The sequence below is a fragment of the Corvus cornix genome, chromosome 1A, assembly GCF_000738735.6.
Source record: "Corvus cornix cornix isolate S_Up_H32 chromosome 1A, ASM73873v5, whole genome shotgun sequence".
Classification (NCBI taxonomy): domain Eukaryota; kingdom Metazoa; phylum Chordata; class Aves; order Passeriformes; family Corvidae; genus Corvus; species Corvus cornix.
The window spans coordinates 65,500,555-65,525,587 of NC_047057.1; the positions used below are offsets into that span (position 1 = coordinate 65,500,555).

The 25,033-nt window shown below is 39.8% G+C and overlaps 1 long non-coding RNA gene across 1 annotated transcript; it reads right to left on the minus strand.

Moving 5' to 3' along the window:
* Positions 1-1,747: 1,747 nt before the first annotated feature.
* LOC109146139 lies at positions 1,748-24,743 on the minus strand. Its single transcript, XR_005604401.1, has 4 exons — positions 24,666-24,743; positions 3,965-4,041; positions 2,818-2,936; positions 1,748-1,968 (listed from the first exon to the last, which is right to left on the minus strand). It is a non-coding gene; the product is annotated as an uncharacterized LOC109146139 (long non-coding RNA).
* Positions 24,744-25,033: the final 290 nt, after the last annotated feature.

Here is a 25,033-nt window from a genome sequence, read left to right on the forward strand (position 1 = left end):
TGCCCCATCCAGGGCAAACAAGCTATGGCTCCTACAGCTTCAGTGACTTAGGCACACAAAAGTCCACCTGCAGGCTATACAGAAGGCTCCTGTCATAGACAGCCCTGAGTTGGGATGACATCAACCATAAACATGAAACCTTCTCTCTCTGCAGCATGAGAAACAACAGACGTAATAGTTATCAAAAGGGGAGAAAACTGCACTGTCTGAAGCAAATCTCACATAATTTAATAACATAATAGAGAATCTTAATTTTCAGTTGCATTTAAGGCAGTGAAAATAATAACTGTTATACATGTAGCTTGATGGCAATTAGCTCAAACACGCTTTAAAAAACCACATGGCAGTTCAGTTAAAAAAAACCATGGCCAATGAGATGCACAGACTGTACAAGCATATAGAGAGCTTTGCTTGGAGTACTCATGTATCTATTGCAGAGAGGGCACCTGTCAGTATAATCTGATATCAGATTAGACAAGGAGTTTAACTTACCTTAATAAGAATTCCTTCCACCACGGAAGTTGAGCTTGTGTTTTGTGATACTGCTCTAATACAAAAGAGCATAATGGGACATTTCACTGCCTGAAGAGAGACAGCCATTCAGACATCCTCTCCTCTCCAGGAGGTTTTTATAGAGACTCATGTTCTCAGTGAGCCAGAAGTTACATGGGATCTGAAAGCCATTACAGCTTTTCTAATTTTCCTACCTACCTACCTACCTACCTACCTCCCTCCCTCCCTCCATTAACTCCCCTTATTGCCTCAATCATGGTAAATTCAGGATGTGATACACAATTTACCAACTCTTTCAATGAGTCTTAGGAAGTAAAAAAAAAAAAGGCAGGGGGAGAGAAGAGCAAATTTTGCTTCTTTAAGTCCTTTGGTTTCCACACATATTCAGATATAGGTGGACACAAAGCCCTATGCTTTACAGCTGACTTTAAAACTTCCTTACTGCAGCAGTAAGTGATTACATGCATTCACTTTGCCTGTTATTTCTGTAATTTTCAAACAAAATCTGCCTTTGCCTACACGCACAGAGCCTGCCTTTACATACAAGTCTCTTAAATGAGGATTTTGTTAACAGAATCTCTCTGAAATGAGCCTTAAAGACTGCTAAGAAATACCTGTTAAGAGTCTCTCTGAGAAACGAGTCTCTCTTTGTACTTCTAGTAGAAGAAAAGAACTCTGCCTTCAAGAAATGCAAAGGGAAAGGTGGAAAACTGAGTAGATCCCTAGCAAAGAGGTATTATGATTCTGTACCATTAGAGTGGGAAAAAGTAGCTTCATTTATGCAGTAGATTGAGACATACAGAGCAGAATTACAGTCTGATCATGAGAGAAAAAACATGCTTGATATAGTTACTGTGACTCTTCCAAGGAAGAAAGTCAGAGAGCACAAGGAACAAGAAATTAAACGGAAAGGCAAAGGAGGAAACACAGGCACCTGGAGAATGACCATGTAAAGAAAAAAGACAGAGGCATCTCAATACACACACAGAGGGAAAAGAAACTGCAAAGGATGCAGAAAGGTATTCAGGGAATTACATCAGGTGGGCAAAGGTCTTGTGCCACATTTTCATTCAGGATGACAGCTATGCCTTGATGCTGTTTGTTGCCTCATATGCAAGATTTAAAGATTTTTTTTTTAGGGAAACTGAGACGATTCTCACCTGAATCTTTTTATTTCAGAGTAACATTAAATTCAGGTGGTCTACTGACTCAGCTTTTGTCAGTGTGCAACATGCCACGATTGAAATAAATGCATCTTGAAAGGACAGCTTTTTAATATCATTAAATAACGTATTAGGGGATGGGGGAAAGCAGCACTTACATTGACATGACTGCAACTGAGTAAAATGTGAAGCACATAAACCATTTAGCTGCAACTACAGAAAGCAATTTAGCCACTGGAATTCCATGCTGATTTTCTGCTTTCTTGGAGAAGAGGGGCACGAAAACCTGCTACTGACATAGCAAACACAGAAGAGCATCTGTCAAAATACTGCCTTCTGATCTTAAACTGATTAAACTGGCAGAGTTGCATAGAACAACTATAACTAAACAACAAAACTAACAATATAACAACTAAACAACATAACTAAAGAATGACAAAAAAATAAATAAATGCTTTCCTCAGTTCTTAGCAGCAAATATTAGTATTTCTAACTTAGCAATTTCTGCGTATAAAGTGGAGCAAAGAAAATCAAATTGATGATCTAGCTGTAGTGCAGCTTCTTTGGGCCATTATCAGCAATTTTGAGTGGTCATGTGAAAATGCATCCTCTTCTTGTCTCAGCTGAAAATGAGACACAAGTCATACACAGTCACCAAGTCATTTAGTTTGAGCACAGTGCACAGAAATGTTTGTGCTGGAAATAATAACATTCATGACCGATATTAATGTAAATTAATGTAAATTGGACTGAGTACTTCGGCCAATTCTGCAAAAGTAAAAATCAACAATTTTTTTTTTCTTTCGAAGTTACAAAATATGCAATGATATCCAGCAGATTCCAGCACTGTTACTGCATAAAATAAACCCAACAACTTGTAGACTGTACCTGGTTTTAAACTTGAGTACAGCTCACACTCTGAAACAAGCACAAACAAGCTGAAAAAGTTAGCTCCCAAAACCCATATTGCATGGACTGTTTTTCCTGTTTTGCATGACTACTGAACATCAGGAGTTAGTACCTATTACTACTTAGGGAAATAAAATTAAAGATACAACCCCAAGAAGCCATTTCATAGTAACTATTGTGTCATTTTTCCCCTAAGAAACCTTAGAGTGTAAATACTTAGAATGTGATATACTCGGATACAGGAAGGTTCCAAGCTATCTGCAGAATGTAGGCAGAGACAAGGAACTCTGTTCTTCACAACTCCCTTGGCTCACAAAGGTCAATCAGACACTTGCTAGCAGGAAAGGCAACCTGTAAATAGAGTCATGGTTTCATAAGAGACTGCAGTTAAGTTTGTAGGTTTTGGAAGGCAAAATACTGAAAGTATATGTTGGCAATTACTGAAGATTACTAAAGATCTTAGTAATCTTTAGATCTCTAAAGATTACTAAAGACTATCAAAATTACTAAAGATCTTGCTAAACAGGAAAACTGACAGTTCTTTTCCCTTGCTTCATCCTGCATTTCTGAGGTTTGAGTTTTGTTAACTACTGGTCTTGATTATGCTTTTATACTTTTATACATCACTGTTTGTGAAGATTGGTCACCTCCAATACACCATATTCTCTATTCTTTTGATTTTACACCAAACTTCAATTAAGAAGTAAAGCACTTTAACATGAGTGAAGACTTCTTAGCGATCTCAAACTCTTCAGACAAAAGCTTCTGCACGAAACGCAGCCCAACTCAAATACAAGTGGAATTACTCCTTCAGTTCATCAGTGTTTTCATCATCAGAATAGTGATTTTATAGAAATATTCAGAAAACTAATATAAATGGTCACAAACATCAAAGCAAATTCTTAGTTTTTACTCAAGCAAATGTCAGCTGATTCTTCATGTCATGGTCACCTAGTTGTAATTACAAATACCTGTGGCAAAGGCCACACTGAATCCCCACTGACCAAGCTTTCTCTGCAGGGGAATACACATAATAATATATTATGTATAACCTGTGTATATGGTGATATGTGTCTGTTTATAACAAGCAATATAAAAAGGATTAAGTAGGATTTGTGATAAGGATTTATGCGTAATTTTTTCCAGTTTAGCACTTTTTAGAAACTATGACATCATTGTTAATTCGAAACCTCTTGATGTAGTTAACTGATTTATAAGACTATCACATTCCCACTTGGGTACAAGAGAAACAGAATACTGAACATCACCCCTAACACCCTTCCCAAAGGCACCATCCAGTGTTTCACTGACGATCTTAAACTGCAGTAACACAAAATCCCAGCCATTAAAAACCTTCACACATGAACATATCCACTTACTGTTTCAACAAAAAGCTTCTAACTCAGAGCTGCAGCTCTCCTGAATAAATTGCTTCCTTGTTTTACTCTGTCCCCACCTAGGCAATAAGAGATATTAAAACTGAATATAAGGAGCATAATTATCAACAGATTGCATTAATTACCTTATTAATGATGTCAATAATTCTGCAAAACAAGGAACACTCAAGACTTTACAATGGAATCAAATGTTCATTGCGTCAATGGCAGCCAACATGCACACATTGCTGCCAGAGTAGGAACCTAAACTGAAATTCCTTCTACGTAAATCAACAACATTTCCTTCCCTCAATTTGTTCCTTAGTGGAACAGCTAACATAGCAAACCTGCTGTCTAACCACAATAAAAATTCCAGTGAATCCCTGCATTACTGTTCCAGTAGGTATGCAGAAGAACTGTATCAGCCAAGCTTTAAATTAAATGTGAAATGCTAGACATTATAGAAAAAAAAAAACATTTTCGTTTGTACAAAGCATCCAGCATTCAAAGAATATGAAACACAATGTGTCTACTCTCATCTAAAATACAGAAAAAAATATGTTTACTAAATTCACTGTCTGAATTCTCCATGTCCCCACATGGTTTCACCACTGCTGCATTCCCTTTAGAGCCAAGAGATGAAAGCAGGAATAGCTGAGTATTCAGATGGCTGCAACAGTGAAGTCTGGAATTCCAGTCACTCGGTTAGATCTGAGCAAAGCCCCATGATCTTATGCAATATTTGTTTCTTGGATTGCATCACACATTTACTTCATGTAAGATTCAGATTATTTTAAGTACAGAATTAATCTTTTCAGACGCAAGTCTGAGCCAGCAGTACAAACAAGCAGGGTGTTTGGCTGCTGCTGCACTGGGTGGTTTAAGGAATATACCTCTTCCATGGAAAGCAGGGAATTTGTACTGGTGACACCAATAAGAAATATGATCTCTCTGTTGAAAGGTGTAAGACATAGCTGAAGCCATAAATCATTAGCTGTTTTGAAGGCAAAACTCAGAAACAGCTTTATTTTCTCTCGGCTTGCCATCAAACATCCATCCTCAGCAGGGACAAAACACACAGTTCTTCCAACAGGTACTTCTAAAAGACCTTTTTTCACATGATCTGCTGTAGTGATTTAGGGCTGTCCCTAGATCCTGTAACATTTTCTCCTTCATCTTTAGAGCACTGATTTTTATTGCTTTGAAATTCTCTCCAGACTGAACACCCCACAACAGCACTAACGATGACACGACCTCTGTCTCTGCAAAACAGGATTTAATCACCTCAGCAGAGACAAGAGCAGGACAATGTAAACCCTCCTAGAGGAGGGCTGTACTGCCTCTGGGAAGATGGATGGCTGGGCCCATATGAGAGGCACCTTATGACATGCCAGGTGTACCTTTTTCTTCAAGGACTATGTACACTCCTTTGAAGGAAGGCTCATTCCAATTCAACTGCATCAACCCTGAAGAGGCTGCAATGACCTCCGTTCCTAGTATCACTTTAATTCTTTGGGTTAAAATAGGGAATTTGAGGAAGAGAGGAGAGAGTTTAACAGCAGGGTTGTAATAGAATTGTTCTATTGTTGCTATTGATTGCTGTATTTTCTAATATAAAGAACTGTGAAATCAGACAGGTGACGTGTGGCAGCATATAAAACAAAAATAAATTCAGTTAAATGTTCGGAGCATTCTTTATTTTCAAGAAAGCAGATTTGGCTCTCTTTTTTTCTTTTTTTTTACTTAATATTACTCAAGAATAATCTTAAAAAATGTGAGGTGGTAAGAATTTAAGAAATTCCAATAAAATTTGTCCCCTGAACAATACAGTGTATGGAACCTGGCTGTAAGCACATGAACTGGAATGGAACTCGGCACAAACCTATTTTAGTTTGGAGTCTTTTATCTTTGAACGATACACACAGAAATTTAGTTTAGTGATGTGTAGGCTATGGATGTATGAAAGCACACCACAGCTCTACTGGCACTTGAGCTGCAGACACTCCATTTCTGCCTGTGTTTGCAGGTACACTTCTCTGACCAATGCATGGTAAGGCTGCAGCATGAATGAAGCACTTCAGAGACACTGAAGAATCTCCTGGGGACACAGAACATCTATGAGAAAGATTTCTTTGGTATCTAAAAACAGCTGAGCTCACCCAGATATCACAAAGATAAGGCAAGTTCTTTCCTTTATTCAGACACTTCATTTTGCAAACTTCTTTTAAAAACTTGCTGAGTATGGACAGTCTCCGACAATTTCATATCATCAGGGATGGACCAAGCTTCTCCTTCCCCCATGTGATATTCCACAAGTCCTTCCAATAATCCCTGTGCTTCCCACTACCACCCATTATGTTTGTCTGCAGTTCTGATGCCGCAGGGCTGCACAGAGCCTGGGACAGCCTATAGAGAAGGCCTTGTGTGAAACTGCAGTATCTAACTGGGCACCTCTCTGTCAAACCTGGCAATAGTTTAGAGGTTATTAGCTGGGTCATGAAAGACAGACATGGGACAACTGAGTAATTCTCATCTCCTTAGGAAATCCAGTTAAAGAAAAAGTTTGGGATACTAATAAAGTTTCTCTCTGCAAAAACTAAGTCTGAAGTCTAATACAATAGCACAGCAATGTGTAGTCCGAAAGTGTGAGAGAGAACTACCACCTGTGGCAGTTTCTGTAGTGCATGGAAGGTGAAACGTGTTAAAACTCTGGTTTTATGCATTTATAAAAGCAGTCAGGAATCATTGGCCAAAAAGGTTCTAAACATAAAAGACAAGTCTTAGACAATGGAATGGCTAAAATGAACATTACAGGTGAAAACTTTGCTAGACCAACCCTAATGTGGAAAAGTATACATTTTAGGCAAAATCATAAATACTAACCTGCATGAAGGAAATTCAGAACCACTAATTTAAAAAAAAAAAAAAAAAAAAAATCGGAGTTACTAGTACCATTTTCTTTGTTTCCTGCTGTGCTCCTTGGTTGACTTGCAATCCCAGATAAGGTCTGATCCAGTAAATGTTTTCAGATGTAAGGCTTGTATGTAATACTCCACCTAGAAGTAAATCTTATTCCCACTAGTTACTTTTTGTATAACCCGTCAGAGTTCAGCCTTAAGGTGGGGGGGGGGGGGCAGAGGGGGGAAGTAAAAAAATAGTCCGTATCTATTGGAAAGTTAACAACTTCCTTATTCCCTGTCAAAGGGAAGGGAACACAAACCTAGGTCATCAATCAAGATATGCAGATCATCCATTTCATCCATTTTAGTAAGATAAAATTCCCACTGATTTCCATGGAACATGGGACCTCACCCAATCATTGTCACTCTCTACCCCATGCTCTCCTTCCCACGTGGTTCCGAGTCAGGTTGGCAATCTCCTGACCCTTCCCACTGCTCTGAGAAATAGCACGGCTTCCCCAGTGTATCCCCCCCTACCACTCAAGACACTTTAACAGGACAGAAGCAAGCTGTTACCCAAACGCCCATGCCACAGGCAAAGGAGAGCACGTCGACTCTCTGTAGCACTCTGGCACTGCCCAACATGTGGGGCTGGCCTTCGGCTGCGTAGGACACAGCAGATCACTGTCCACACCTTCTAGCAGCTTTTGGGGCATCGACTCAGTGACTCCTGGCTTTCCTATCACTTCTGAATCTTCCTTGAAACTCCGGCCACAAACCCAGAAAGACATGGCAATGCTAAAAGCTACTTTCAGGAAACTCCTGCAATCAGGTCTATGATGCTGACAGCTCTCCTGTGTCCCACTGCATGCTGAGATAAGAAATCAAATGAACCCCCTTTCAACATTGGCAAGAAGCATAATGGGATCTCTAAGACTTAACTTGCTGCAAAACCAGTAATAACTTCTACTTATATGCAGAAATCCACTGTCTCTCAGATAAATTACCTTTCCCAAACACAAATAAGTATACACACTGGAAGCTGCCTATAAAAGTATGTTCAGAGATCTTGGGAGAATCTTCGTGTTCTTTCCTGTTCCTTTCAACAGCCTGACTTTTTTTGAGCTATATCATTTTGCTTCTTTCGAAGAAAAGAAATCAAGTTTTTTCTCCTACAAATAAATTTAAAGTTGCTTTATTAATGTAAACTTAAGAAATAAGAAAAAAAAAAAGTCAAAGTAATAGAACATTCCAGACAGTTTATTAAATAAAATACAACAGCACCTCTTGGGTGCTGGAAGCATTCATGCTTCAGCCTGATGCCTTTACAGCGGCCCCGCCATGTGTTAATGATTACATATATTCATTCACTACCAAAAATAGTTTCCTCTAGAATTATGCACAAAGAACATTTGTCCACAGTGAATTTCAAGCTTGGCTAGTCTGCCTGGGTTACAGTTACTCCTAATTTTACAGTGGCAAAAATCCAGAAGTCTACTTTGTGCTAGCAGTTTATCTTTTATGTCAGAATATATTCTCCAGTCATTCAAAAGTTGGGAAAGTAGCAGCACCTAAAAACTGAGATCTTAACTGACGGAGTTATCACGATGCACCGATTACCATAACAAAAACCCAATTAGCTTATCTGGAAAAGCATTCCTCTCTCCACCCCCCTGCTTCTCCTCTAATTCTGGTCTCCTGGGGAAACCACAAGTAGGATCTTCTTGATCACTTTCACATATCTTAAGGAATCAGTACATGCTATCAAGACCAAAACATTGCAAGCTTAGTTTACAAGTTACAAAATCAGTAGAAAAGGAAACATCCAACAAAAAATTATACATAATTTTAGTATGTCCGCTGTCTTACAAAATATGAGTGCTGGAGTGGCACGGGAAAGCTGCTGCACATTTTTTCAAGTACAGACATATATTACTTGAAGGTGTAAAACATTTTACATATATTTTAAAAGTTAGCTACATAGAAACCTCTCAAAGATTTCTCCTGTGCTGCTTTGAAGCCATCAGTTCTTTCCCTCCCCCCTCCTTTTTTTTGGATTCAGAGAAAAATTGCTCCATTCCTCCTTGGAATCCAAAGGAGAACAGGAAGTAACGTCTGAGCTCCATAGAGATTCATTTTTATTTGCTTACAGGACGTGGCGGATTCAAAAACTGGCTTCATTTTTCAGTATCCTTAAAGGACCTGACTTTTTTTTTTTTTTCTTTCTGGCAGGGAGCATGGTTGGAACTTCAAGTTCAGCCAAAATAGACAATAAAACAGTAAGAAGGCATAATGCCAAAAATGCAAAGGCAGCAGCGTCCAGAGCATAATTCCACCCTTTTTTCTCTCCCCCCCACCAATGATTTACAGAGGAAAACGTAAAAAACAGAAAACCTTCTTTGTCCTAGAATGAACTCATATTTTAACAGCCTACAAACATCTCAGACCCACTGGAGGCAAGCTAAAGAATGATATTGCTCATTTAAGATGACAGATTTTTTTTTTCAAATCCATATGTTTTATTGTTATGTTCTTTTGAATATCCTACTTTGTTCTCCTTCTTGGGAGAAAACATTTGTATGAAGTAACAACATGTGGAATCTCTCACACAACACAATATGAAATTTGGTTCAAGAGTAGCCTCTTTCTTTTCCTCCTAACTCATGATACACGTTTTTAGACATTATTCTCACTAAAAGTATGCCTGTGTTAGCCTCTAAGCCAAAACAGTACCAATTAATTAAAAAAACTCATTTGCTGCAGCAAAACTGATTGTCTTTTTTTCTTTTCGGGAGGGTCTAAGCTGCAAATAATGCTATGAAAATGATGTGCAATGACCAACAACTAAGTAAAGCTTCTTTGTGAGGATATGTGCAAATGTTTCCTCACGTTTTCAACAGGAAGCCAGGCAGGATGAGTCTGGGGGAAGGTCTGGAAGCTGTATAGCAAAATTGGAGGGAAAGACAAAAATAGATTTTAAAGAGGATATTGTCTTCCTTACTGCATTAATCATTGTTTGGAATTAGAAGCTAACTATTCAGTGTTTCCTTTCCATCGTATAAAATTGAACCTATATAATTTGCAGAAAATATCCAGAAGCCACACAATGCCTTCTATTTATTAACAAGAGTCAAAGAACTACCTCTGTGGAAGCTCATGTCCAACTTGGAAACCAAAAAATGGCAGGGTAGAAGCTAGTTCCTGTAAGTAAGAAGTGCAAAGTGCACCTGAAAAATATTAATTTTTCCATCTAAAGAGAGGAAAGAAAAAATAACTATGACACATGCATTAAAAACAATTAAATTGTTAGTTGAAGACAAAAGGGTAGACTTTCTGGCAGGGTACAAAGTATTTTTGCAAAGCATTTGTGAGGCCAAACACTAGAAACGTGTGTAACTGTAAGGAAAAAGACAGAAAAGACCGTCAAATCACCAAGAATTCTAACAGATGGTTTTCTGAGGAACTGTGGTATGAGATCACTTTGAAACAGGTGAGGCAAAATGGCACACCAGACTGAGCTAGGGAAAATACAGCTCTTCCAGCACAATTAGTAGGAGAATCAGCAACGGGGGGTAAAAGGGAAAAAAACCCTAACTTCTGAGTTAAGTTTCATGACTGTGACATTTCAGGTTGCCCTAATCAGAGGAGAAAATGCAGCAGGTACACTAAGTTTAAATACAAAACAGATGGCATCTGCACAAACTTGTGCTGATCCTGGAAACAGAAAAAGGCAAAACAAAACCCCACAAAAACTTCACACGCCATGCAGACAATCAGGAAAATAGACCCAGAAAGGATGAAATGATTGGGTGCTACAGATTCTTTACCAAATCCCTGCAATTTAAAAATGATGAATGATAGCTTTCCTATTTGAATGCTCCAATAAGCAAGTATTTGCATGAGAGATGCATCACTGTCACGTCAAAAACCACATGACATTACTAGAGCAAAGACCACACAGCATTTTGGACTAATGTGGTGTTCTAAAAGGAAAAAAAAGTAAGGAAAAAAACCCAACGGAAGATAACAATACAGCTGCTAAAAATCTATCCACTAGGATGCCTATGCTTCTAGAGGGAAAATTAGGTTTTTTATTATAGATGGCCTGGACACAAAACTCAGCTTCATCTGAATCATCATGTCTCTTACGAAAATTCAATTTCCAGTCTATTTTGTATCCATCCTACACAGGAAGTGCAGCTTGCTGGCTGGCTGAAGGGACCTGTAGGGGTATTTATATCCTGTAGGAAAATGCACTAAGCAGCACAATTCCCAACTACTCCAGCATCTCTGCCTGCCCTCCAGCCTGGCTGGGTGCTGTGACACCTGGACACCACTCAGGCTCAGCGCTGCACTGACCAACATGCACTGATTTGAGGCAATTCCCAACTGTTTCGCATCCATTTGTCTCCAACCACAAGGCTGACCCCATGTACAAAATAGAGCACATAAGAGCAGTTTAAATTTTTAAGCACCTTCTGTGTGAAACTTTTTAAAAATTGTCAACTTACATCCCAAACTTCACTCAAAACAGAACTCCACTTCATCCCATGGTCATGACCTAATTAGGTCAGTCTGCAGTTCTAGCCTGAAATCATACACCAGAAATAACAACCATTTGTACAACAGAATTAGCCTCACTCCTAAGGACACTACAAACCTAGCTCAGCAGATGCACTGGGGCATTTTAGAGAGGAAGAATATTGTTGCAATATGCCCCAATAAGATCAATAACTTTTGGGTCTGTATATGCAGAGGGTGATTACATCCAAAGCACCTGGAGATGGGTGCTCAAAGTCAGGGCTGTTTGTAGTTTGGGTTTGGTGTTGATTGCAGGTGAGGTGCGGGGCAGTGTTTGGTTTAGGTTTTATTTTCAGGGTCTTTTTCTTTGTTTCACTGACTTCTTATGTATGTACAAACTCCAGTGGGAAAGACAGCACATTGGAACTGGTACACTGCTTCTGCAGTGATGTCAGGTGAAAGGGCTCATTTAAATTCCAGGAGCAGCAAAGTAGGAAGGGAGCTGATTTTAGAGCTGAATGATTTTCACTCTAACAGGACTCACTCAGCATTTAGCAGAGATCCTGTGTGTGTTTATTTACTAGTACCAGGTTCTCTGTTAATGATCCAAGAAGAGAAAAAGCCCATCCCCACATGCTCTTTATTAGCCTCAGGAACACACTGTTCGAACGACAGCGGAATGGTTAAGTAGCCTAGTGGGCCTACAACCAAGAAAGAGAGCTAAGACCAGAGGAATGGGAACCAAGCCAATTGTCTAGACAGCAGGCAAAAAAACACGCCGGCTAAATTTAATCAGCTGCCTCCTTTACTTTGTAAAGTGAATGGGTAGATTATAGACAGGGTGACACATAATTTGTGATTGAAATTGCTTGTTTAATCATAATTTAAAAAGATATGAACTTATCCCAGTTCCATATCCATCATTCTTATACGTACACATAAACCAAGAGCCATCTTCACAATAAACAGCAGCTGGTGAAAGCCTCCAGCTTCAGCAGTGGCTCTGCCCTCTCTGTATCTTTATAGATTCTTCTGCTGATCCCCTCACTCACCTTTACAAGAGAAAAAGAAGCCCTTTTTCAAGCTACCATAAGTTTTCTGCTCTTCACAGAGGGTCTTTCAAGATTCAGACTGACAGCTTCTTTCTTGAGAAGAGGCAAAGTTGGCAAAGGACAAATAACATGATTTATAACATCTACTGATTAGGATCCATTGCCCAGACTGTGGTACAGAACAGCTGGCAGGACAGCGAACAATAGTTCTTATTAGAGGTCTGCTATTTAAACCCAGTAACTCTATCCAAAATTTGATCCAAAGCCCTTAGAGGAAACATGGTGAAATTCTAAAACATTAGGGGAGGTGGGGGACAGGCATGGGGAGAAATCTTCCTTTGGTGGCATAGATGTCTGTAAGTCTTAACACCGAATTTAAACTTGCTCTAAAATTTAAGGTGGAATTTGTGATTACAGACCTCATGCAGTACATCACCAGTGGGATGAAAAACAGAAAAAAAGGAACATTAGAAACATTTACAGCTAAAGCAGAAAACTATTAATCCCAAAATGGTGTTAAAGTAATTTTTTAAGTTGTACCTCTCACCACCATTTCTATCTTAAATGACTGAGAATTGAGAAAAAGCAAAATGAGTTGATAAGATTATCTCTAGTCACTTTTAATCTGTAACACAGCCAGTCAAAATCCCAGTGGAAGTTTTAATGAACATCTGAATATTAACCAATACTGTTGTTTAAAGTTTCAGCTCCTCACCTACTTTGATTCTTCTGCTTATGGCAGCAAAAATAACTCCCAAGCAGTTGTATACAGAATTGACAACATTTTGCTTAAATCTACTTTTAAAAGTATTCAAATGAAGTATTTAATGCTGATATAGTCAACGTTGTAAAAGTAATAGCTCCCTTTGATTTGCTGTTTGTTTGGGTTTTTTAAGAAAAGGTGGAATTACTTTATATCACTTTCTCAGGTTGAAGTAAAATAGTGTATTATGATCCTTTTTAAAAACAGAGAATGGTTTCAATGAACATCCAAAGTGAGGATACTGCAAAAAGTTAAAAGTTTTACAGTTCTTTTAATCTAAAACAAAATCACTAAAATATATTTAGAATAATTTAAAAATATATTTAGTTTAAAAAGAGTACAGTGCTTTCTGAGACATTCCAGTGAGTTAGAAAAATTCATTTAAACAGTAATAGCTAAAATGCAGAATATACACAGAAAACATATTCAAAGTTCATAATCACAAGCATTGATGCTAAAAATCCTATCTCCTGCACTTAGACTCAGAGAAATATACGCACCGGAAAATTCACACTGCAATTCAAATAACCACTATTTCACATGATATCAGAAGTGACAGACCAAGGTTTTTATAGGCTTTTGATCACGTCTGTAAAAAAACTAAACAAACTCAAAAATATTGCATCTGTTTTACAGATAATCATGATCAAAGAGATTATATTTAAGTGAACGGCTATGATCACAGCAGGTTCCCATAATCACCTCGCAGTATAAAATACTGAAAAATAAACACTTTCCTGCTCACCAAAGGAAAGCATGGATATAATTTATTAAACTAACATATTACCTCTTAAAAATGTCTGCTAACACATAACTACAATATGCCGATAACAACAAACACATATATATCTTTTTTCTAGATACACAGAAACACCACACTTAAACTTTTTAAATAGGTGCAACTATTTAAAGGGGAAAAAAACCTGACAAGAATCAGCAAGTGAACCTATATGGAATCAATAGACTATGACTGGGTTCACCTACAAAATATGACACTGCAGATGATTTTCAGTCATTTTGCAAGCTTTCTATTATCTTCCCCATCAGGGTTGCTTGGGGTTCCATGCACCTGCATAAAAGTACACCAGCACTAGAGGCAAGACAGGCTTAGTGAAAAAAAGAAAAAAAGAAAAAAAAAAAAATTCCCATATTTGCACTAGGCAAGATCCTGTTCCTCAGTGCCCTGCCAAGCTGCTGTGATTGTGTCACCTCTCAGAAACAGACAATGGTGGGTAAACCAAACCATTACAGGGCATAGATAGTTGGGGCTTTATTTCAGTCCATATTCAAAGCATATAGGATCTAAAATACAGCCCTCAAAGAGGACAGATTTCAGCCTTTCTTTACTGCCTTAGATATACAGAGGAACAGGCAGAAGGCACATGCTGTGAGTCCTGAAACTGTGAAACAAGATGAAGATGGAAGACAAGATTCTTATGCTCATGAGAGAGCAAACACCTATGCTAACAACTTTCTGATATCCATAAATACATGCAATGGAACAGACGTTAAAAAATATAAGGAAGAGGATATCAAGCAATACAAGTGACCCGGTATAGCAAACTGGTATGTATTTGATTACAGGGTTAAAAGTTAAATGAACAGACCCATCCTGGCAAAAGGCCAGCTCCTAACAGAACAAAAACCTCCTACGATTTGAGTTCTGGTTTTGATTTCAAACCCATGAACTTTAAGTGGATTTGAAATCATGCAAAACATGCTCACCCATTGCTATTCATAACAGGAAAGACAGACAAACAAGCTCTTGTTGGGGCAGAGATCGCCCCGTGGCTCCCCAACCTGAAGCTGGCAGAGCAGAGCCCATGCATCCCGCTTGGAGACGGCACAAAGGAGTGACCCGCAGCTGGTAGTGCCCCTCCTGGGACTGTTGAGCAGCCCAAAAGCTCTCTTTTGTCTGGGCTTTGCTGCTGTTGTTGTTGCTAAGTTTACAAGTAAAGGTTTCTATTCAAGGAAGCAAAGAAGGGGGGACTGGGGAAGCTCCTGTAGCATTTCAATGGCCTGCCTGTAGCTGTACCCACACACACCAGTGATGTCACAGTTCCCACAGGCTGAAAAAACAGGAGAAAAACTTCCAGAAATCAGTAACAACTCTTAAACGCAACTAGGTGTAACTGGGAAAGGGGAGCAGCATTCGAGGCACACTGACACTTCTTTTTCACACCCGCAGAGAAGCTGGTGTGTCTGCAGTCTCACTTGCTTTTTCCAGTCTCAGGCATACAGCACAAACTTCTTTTAGTTTATTTTAAATTATATGTAAAATTTTATTTATGTTTGAAAGCCTAGAAGCTTCAAAACTGAACGGTAAGCACCCCACTAGATCTGACTCTGACACTTGGCGCAACCACTGCACTGTTTTTCCCTGAGATAACTCACCCTTCACCTGAAAAGGCATACCCTAATTCTGTCCTAAGAGAATGTGTTACCACCACGCTTGACTTGGAATTAACCATGAAAAGCAAATAGGAGGAAGATACTGCTGCAGCTGGAACATGCTACAGCCTGATGTTTCGTGTCATCCGCAGCTGGTCTCTGGAATACTTGGGAAGCTTAGGTTGGTTATCAGGGAAAGGTTCTTCCCCCCCAGAGGGTGGTGGGGCACTGAACAGGCTCCCCAGGGAATGGTCGTGGCCCCAAGAGTTCCCTGGAGCATTTGGAGTGCTCTCAGGCACAGGGTGGGATTGAGGGTCATGAGCTGGACTGGATGATCCTGGTGGGTCCCTCGGGATTCTATGAACACTGCACCCCTTTCTGGAATAGCTGGTATTCCAAACGAGTAAATCAACAGTGCAGACTGGTTACTGCCATCAGCAGAGAATACCAGAACTGTTAATGACAAAGAGGAGCAAGAAACTAATTCTTCAGCTTTTTCTCCTTTCCAGCAAGTTCAGTCAGAGCAAATTCTTTGGCAAAAAAAAGTAACAAAAAGATCCAAGAAATCAAACATAAATCTGGTGATCTGCCGAGAGGGGAAGAGCAGAGGGAAGAGAACTGGCAGGCTTTATTATTAACCACACTTTGTGTTATCCAACAGATCCAAGAGTAACATACAGCAATTGGAGTCTGTACAAGAAATCTACTATACTGCCTGCTCTCAAGTTAAGTATATTGCTGATTTCAGAAAGATCAGAATACCTAACTCTGGATGCCTCAGAATAAACAAGAATAAATTTATATTCTACTATGCTTGAGACAGACCTAGTCAAAATTTTTCCATGAAAGCTCTTCCTCAGCAATGAACCAGGTTTTCAATAAAGCTTTTTTTTTTTTTCTTTTTGTGAAAAGTATCTGCTTTTGGATGCTTTCCTGAGATGCAATCCAGCTCGGAAACTGGGACCCTAGAGCAAGTAAGCTTATTTTTATAATCAAAACCTTAAGATTTCAGTTTTTCATTTTAAAGCTGTAATTCTTTTTGATGGGAACCCTTTTCTGGTGAGACCTCTTTTTTTTGGGCATTTCCAGACAGGGAATCCCTTTAGATTCCACAATACTGGTACATTTTAGATTTTATAGGTGTCAACCATTCTTTTCTGCAGTTTTAGTTTTCCTTTAAGTAGAAATTGAAGGAAAATACTGATCACATGAGATCACAGTCTATTCTGACCTTGATCAGAGCTAGGGATCCTTAGGACTTGTGGACCTGCAGCACTAGTCCCTGACCTTCCTCTTCAAATAGATTTTATTAAAAATAAAGAATAAATGTTAATATGGTTTAATTGCTCCACTTTTAAAGTCAAGAAAATCTTAAATTAAGGCCTTCTAGCCTGCAAAGCTTCTTTGTGTAATTTTTAAAGGCCTACTTTTCACTATTTCATCAGGGAACAAGTGCTCCTAGACAGAAATCACAGTACCAATCTATAATCAGAGCTACGTGTTTATGGAAAAAGTGATAAATCCCTGAAAAAAAACTGTCTGATAAGTGAAGTCCTCCACAAACACTGTTGTAGCAAAATCAGTAAAATTACTTAGAAGCAAGCAAATTGTTTTAGACTTGACAAAAAAATCAGTGCCTAGGAAATCTACATCCAAAAATTTTCTTTCTTTTAAACCTTTTACATTTACAGCAAGATTCAATGCTAAGTATGAAGCAGGCCATGTTAAATTCAACAACAAACTTTTTGAAGTAATGGTTACCTATTTTTCTACATTTTTAATGAAATAAGCTGTCCTTAAATGCTAGAGAGTCTGGATTTAATTCCTTTCAAAGATATTTAGATTCATATTCTCCTTTGGAGGATACTTTCAAGGCACTGATCAATAGATTCCTAAGATTAGTTAAGAACTACATTCATCATAAGTACTTTCTATCTGTTACACATAATTTCTCTTTACACATATAGAGTGTAAAGATTTTTCTTTTTCTCTCTCCCTTCCCCAAACTTACAAATCAGCAAGTCTGGTCACAATAACAAGGCAAAACAGTGACTGAACCTGTGCAAAGTGCCTGATACTTGGATTAGAGCATTAATTCTTCTAGTTACCTGCAGCAGTGCACACTTTTAAGATACTTTTCATATGGAGTCAATAGTTTTGGGCTATTATATATAGTCACAATGCCTTGACTGGATTTCTTTTAGAAAGACTGCAATCTTGTTCTGTGAGACAGCACTGATTAACTTCAAAAGAACTCATACGATCAGGTCTGCTTGGCTGTGCTACAGAAATCAGAACCTAGAGTGCCAGTGAGTACTACCTCTTCAGGGTAATATGCATTATGCATAATTAAAAATGGATAACCACACTGGCTCCATAGCCAGGAAACTTTGCCAAATGCCTTTTCTGTCCCATAAAGCCCATCTGTGGGTTTCCAAAGTTGCAGCTCAAAACTAACAGGGATGCACGAGCAACTCACTTCTAGCGAAAGAAAAAGAATTAAGCATTTTTTTGACTCCATACCTACTAATGAAGGTGAATGCCATCCTGCACAGCAGGGGATTCCTTAAGGCATCACTTCTGCATCATAAAGCATGTAGACAACTAAAACTGTGCAGAAACTGGAGAATTAGAAGACCAGGTAGCAACTGTATTTCATATCACATAAAAGCAGCAAATGTTCTAGCAAAACCCACAAAGACCTATTATCTTCCCTTAGGTAAAAACCCAGCTTTTTTAGTCTTCTCAACCTCCAGCGTTTTATGTATAACACTAATCTTAGAGGAACAACACAAGAATTTAAATTTGAGCAATACAGAGGTCAAATGAGAAAGTAAAACATTCAGTTTTATAACTGATGGTCGTTCCAATTGGAAAAATAACCATATTATTTCCCCTCATTTATTTTAGGAGAAGTACAATACATTGCAAACGTCACTCCTGGAGAAGCAAAAAATTAGGACTGACATACAAATATTTCATAGGGAAAGAGCTGGATGCAGGGGAATGACCAACACACATAGCTCAGAAGGCAAAGCCATTAAGTCCAGCTTACAAGACTCATGCGTCTGGAATTGAAAGTATAGCATTTCAGCATGTTTTTCACTAAAGGAGAAAAAAAAAATCCTCTCAACTCTCCCTCACTTTTCCAGACATTGAAAAAATATACCATAGAAGATGTTGAGAAACACTATAGTGCACTGTTGGAACTGCAATGTGTGCAGTTTGTGATGAAAGCCTGTGCCATGTTTATTAGAGGCCACTCAAAGTGTCTCACATTTTCCTGCCTTTGTCCTTCACACTTTACTATCACAGGGAAGTGGACAAACAAGTTTACACACAGACATTATTCTGTACAGCTACAGTGCATGTTTTGATGCAGCATTTGGTGACCAGGACGTGCTCCTGAAAAATGTTCTTGCCACCCCCAGGAACTTCTGCGTATCTATTTCACTAATTATTCAACCAACTTGTGGGTAGAGACCAGTTAAAGAAAATAGAGTTTTAACTTTCCTTACATGCCAGCAAAATAAGTAACAGTGCTATCTGCTATTTCAGCATCTTAAAGTTGTTTTAACACTTCTGAAAGGTTACAGAATGAGAGAAAAACCGGAGAAGCTGTATTTCAGTATTCACAGTGTATTCCTAAGAAGCCAACACACCCTCAGCTTCCGTATCCATTTCAACACTTCAACACTTCTGTGGTTCCAAAGCAAAAAAGGTGCCAGTGAATGGAGTAGCTGTACCCGCTTTATCTCTCTTCATATGCTTCTCCCCAGTATCACCAGAAGGGTATAGAAAACTCCATTTCTGTCCAAGCTATGCAAGCAGAGGGCAGCCTTCACTCTTGGCACAGTATTCAAATACAATGTTTTTATAACCTCCATGAGCTGTCTCACTTCTCCAAAGTGAAAAATGTTATATAAATAAGACAACTGAGAGCTGGATTACAGCAGTACTTTATCAGTATATATTGTATAGCAATCACTCATTGTCAGGTATGACACTCCTACTGAAAGGATTTTTTTAAAGTTTAATTTAAGGGTACTATAGCAAATGAGAGGAGTCTAAACACTGAAAGTGGAGTCAAGTTCCACTGAGAAGGACAAGGCAAAGACTGGTGGAGCCATGACATACAATGAAAGCAACTATTTTAAACTCAAGTCCAAAAAGTTTAGAAGAATTTTTCATGTGTTAATCCTGAAATGTAGGAACATCTTTTTCTAGAGTACTATGTGGAAACCAAGCAGTATTTGTTGTTTGTATCCGCACACAGAGGGGCTGAGCTAATAATGATGCAGCACCATGTCCACATACAGGCTCCAGATTGCCAACATGTGCAGCCAAGGCTTGCTTGCTGAACTAGCTCCTGAAAAGTGTCAATACATTCCTATCCATGTTTAAATTCCACTTTCAGGATCATTTTGTTGTTGCACAAGAAAAGCAGTGATAAATTAACACATGACAGGATTCAGGCTTAAATACACATTAAAATACCATTCACTATCAAAGTATTCCAAAAGAAGGACACTGTGAGTCTTCATAACGGTAAGACTCAGCAAACTATGTCTGTCTTTTAAAATGTCTTACTGAAAACATGTAAGCTTGCCAAGGCAACTTTGATTCAAACAGGCTGGAGCAGCTACACAGAAGCTGTGTTTGCAGAGTACAAGTGTGGGGGCCTTCAGCAAAATTAAACCCAAACCAAACTAGAACAAAACTGACAGTGAGCTTAGTCAGTAGTCAGTAAGCATGGAACTCCAAACAGCTGTGGCCAAGAGCATACTTGACCAAACCCTATGTCACAAAGGTAAGGTCCATTGGGACAACCTTCCTTTCCTCCACTACGGAAAATGTTTAGTGGAAACTCCATGGACTTTAAAAGAAACCTTTTACATTTGTCCCAATACACGAACTGGTATCCAGCTACATTCTGAACAAAGGTACTGACAAGTACTGTGCAGAAAAATCAACACTTGCCTGATTTCCCCTCATTTATTAGAAGAAACTCTGTTTAATTCTTAATGTAGATGCAGACACTTTCTTTAGAACCAAACAAAGGGAGGCATCTGACTAATAAACAGACCAGCAAACCAGCAGCTGGATCTTTTGATGCATACTGCCAGCAGGTACAGGTGGCATGGACAGGAGGCGGACTAAGTGACTTCCTTTTAGTTACAAGCCAACCAATATTCAGTAGTAACAGCTTTTTCCTCCTGAGTTTGTGTGTATTATGTTAAAAATACCAGCAAACTATATTAAGGAATAAAAGGAGAAACAACTATGCAAGTTGTTTGCATTTTGAAATTTAATTTAGAAGTTTCCCTCTTCTCTCATCACTTTAAAGTATCTTAGACAAAAATTTAAGGTTTATTTTACTGGAAGTATTAGCAGAGTAGAATTAAGAATTGTTTACAAAAAGAATCCTCCAATCTTGCTCAGCTGTACAGATCTTCTCCCTACCGTAGCAGAAATAACTTACACTAGTAGTAATGCACTTCGTAAAATCTGAGCCAAAGAAATGGACTTGTGACTCAGTTGTTCAATGAAAGACAAACTATTATTTGGTAGAATTACAGTAACAAGCCACACTGGAGGTTCTGGTAATAGTGCCATCTGATGACAAGTGACTTTTTCTAAAAAAATAAGGGCACAAACCAACAAGTGTTTCTCTTACCCGAACTGCACCTCTCAATGAACTAACAGGAAGATTCAAAGGGTAGGAGTCATAAACAGGTAGGAGAAAACAATTAAAATATTAAGCTATTAAAAAATAACAAGAAAAACAGTAAAACCAAACGGCCCTGATTTACAGCTGGAAGCAGCTCATTTCCTCCAGGGGAGTCAGCAGCAGCTATAATTACCTGCTGTGTGGATTTATGCTGGCTAGGGAACTACCACTCCCTTCAGCTGCTAGCAGCACTCTGCTCCTCCCGGCCAATGCGCAGTGTTTACACCCACAGCTGATCACTGCAGCTGATTTTCATGCCTTTTTCCATCCAGTACCCTGAGGAACTTAGCTAGTGCCAGCAATTAAAGTAGTACAGAAGTAACTTTTTACTTAGGAAGTTCACAAAAAGAGAAGGATAAGCCCAAACAGTGCTCACATTCTCAAGAAGTTTGGGAAACACTCATCTACCCTATTCACTACTTCATCAGCAAAGATCTGTGTTAATTTAGACAATTAGATAGGCCTGACACTAGGGTTTATAAAAAACTTTCCTATCTAGACATAACAGAGGCATACAATAAGTCAGGGCCAGAAATCGCACAGATATTCAAACACTAATTCCATTAATTTCAAACACTAGTTACAGAAGATTTATATTTCAAACTGCTTTACTTCATTCTACCCTGGTCTAGTGAAAACATCATGTCTCTCTCCTCCAGCCATTGCTGTTTCCAAGAAAACATCCAAATCCCAAAGGTGGTATAATACAGCCACACAGTAAGTTCATGGGGCACTCCTGGAAGATTTCCCTAAGGCACACAGGTCACAGGATTAGAAAAATCATTAAGCATCTGAAAATAAGCTCTCCATCCATACTAAAATTTGGCTTAGCTTATTGAAATGGAAAAAAGGTTCTGGCTGGCTGTGCCAGGTTTCCCATGTAGAGTGGTATATTTTCAGATGTCTGGTTATGTAATGGGGAGTCCTTCCCAGTGATAAATGATAATATCCCCACCTTAACAGAATAAAAGTATATGCAGCAGTAAGCCCCTTCTGGGGGAGTGGGAATGTTTACATTGGTCTAGTAACACTGTAGGTCCTTTTTTCATGCTATGAATTCATCAAGGTTTCACTCTATACAAAGGTAGATTCTTCCTCCCCTCTGCCCACCAGAACACTTATCATTAAGTTACATATCTTCCTTAAGAAACATATTTACTTTGCAAAAAAATTTAAATACGTATTTCTAATGCAGAATATGAAGTTAACTATACTTTCTGATTAGCCTATATTTAATTCCCCAGCTGTTCTGCAAGCAATCTTCTCCCAATCCCATCCTTATCTTGCATTCTTGGGAAAAAAAAAAAAGAAGAAAAAAAGAAAAAAACCCCACATTTTTCAGAGGATCTCTTAACCATGTAGTGTGCAAAGGTATATAGCATACCCTGTGTATTTGGATTACTTCTATGAACGGGGAAACACAGCATCAGTCTGACGATTTCTTCTGTGAACTTTACTTATACACTGGAAACCAGAGCCTTTAAAAATAAGCATCAGCCATATGTCTAAGTATGAAAATTCTGAAAGTCTAGTCAAAGAATAATGACCATGAGAGTTTATTTTTTAAAACCACTAGTTATTTTCAGGTCATTTAATTTTAGAACATTACCTATTGCTTTTGGAAAATATATATAATATATTTTGAAATATAAATTTCAAAACAGGCAGCCCTGTTCTCCAAGCTGTCATGGGAGAGGGAGGCACTCCATGGCTACAGACCCTCAGCTACTGCAGGTCTCAGTCCCAAGCACCAATATCTACCTTCACTGACAAGTACTTGACTTTTTTAAGAGTTATTTTGTCATAAAATCCTACCCGGAGGCAAGGTTTCATTTAACTACCTCCCCGCAGGTAGAGAGTCAGCATTCAGACCGTCCTGTGCCGGGTGTTTTGTGAAGGGAGACCTGATGTGGGCTTTGCTGAGGCAGCTGTAGCAGGGCCAGTCAACTCAAATTAAAGGCTTTAGACAGTAACATGCTTATATGTGACCAAGTCAGAGACAACATACAAATTAAAGTTAACTGAACTAGCAATGTTTGACCATGAGATTCATAAAACATGTGCAAAGCAGCCTCAGCTTACTTCTGAGTCACACTTAAGGCCTTTAAATATTTAGCACTACAGCAAAACCATTTTAAAGCTGTATGTACACGGCATATGCATCACTACTACTATTGTAAAAATGAACAGAGGTTTTCACCAGCACTCTGCGAAGGAATCAAAAATCCAGAAGTTTATGAAGTTTTACGAACAAGTAAATTGTCCTTCACATCCATTTCTCCATTACATATGAGTAAATAAATACTGGTCAAACAGAGAAGGGCAGAAACCATAAAGGGCAGTCCAGCAACAGGTGTCAGCAGGAGCTAGGGAGGCATGTCACTACTGAGTCCCAATGAGTATTTGTTATTGTTGTATCTATTCTGTGAGAAGGAAAAACAGATCAAAATCAGCCTTCAAAATTCAAGGTTAAATCCCAGTAAAAAAATTAAAAAAAAAAAATAGGAAAAATAGAGGAATGAATGACTCAAAAAATAATCACTCCTACACTGCTGGCAGCTACTTGAGAGAGTTACAAATGTGTTCAGATTTATTAATTCAAAGAGTTGCCTGAAGAGGGAGAGATTATGAAAAAAGTGAAATATCATTAACAATTAATTCATCTCCTCGTTCCCTCTGCTCCCTGCCCCCGCCAAGTTAGAGCTCAGAAAGAAGGTCCTACTTCTGATCAACTGATATAACCTTAACTTATTCACAAAACAGGCAACTAGTACATCCATAAGGAAAGAATGGATACTGCCTATCAACTTTATCACTCCCGAATTTCACAGTAAAAGATGTTACACACATCTATCCCATCACCTGGCTCAGTCAGCCAGCATCCCCCACACACCATCGCAGACAGCTCCTTCACACCCTCTCAGCGCCACCAGCATAGCCTTCCCCCCCCCACATCTTCCCAGGCACCTGATGGCCTTCCCGGGAGAGCGGGCACACAGGGACAGAGCTCCCCTGCCCAGCCGCTTGGCGCATCCCGCCCACTGCCCCTGAGCCACGGGCTGGGCAAAACCCACCTGCCGCTTGACTTTCCCGGGGGCCTGATTGAGAGGGCATTTTGTGTCTGGGGTTAGGAGAGGGCTCTCCGAGATCCTTCCAGCCCTGCCAACATCCCCCGCCTCAGGCGGCTCCAGCCGGACAGGGCGGCCCTTCCACGGCTCGGCGGCCGCCGTCCACCCCTCCCGCTCCCCGGGACCCGCCGGTCCGCCCGCGGGCCCCCCAGAACACAGCGCTTCCTTCACGCCTGGCACCGACGCCGCGCGGGACCCCCCTCACCGCGCCGTCTCACCTCGGCAGCGCCGGCCGTCCTGGGGAGCGCCGCAGGCTCCGCGCCCCCCGGCCCGCAGCGAACCGGCCCCGCCGGCCGGCCCTGCCCGGCCCGCGCACCTGCGGGCGGCGGCGGAGGGCGGGCGCTTGTGCCCGGGCAAGGCTGAGCCCGGCCCCTGCAGGGCGGCAGCGAGCGGCGCTGGGCACCTGTGGCGGCCGGGATGAGACGGGATCCCGCCCGAGGGGGGAAAATAGCAGGGCAGAGCCATCCCGAGCGGCGCTTTCCGCCGGCGGAGCCCGCGGGCGGTACGGCTCCCTCACCGCGGCCTCGGGGGAGCGAGAGGGGACGAGCAGAGTCACCACAACGCAACACTCGTTCTTGACGGTGGT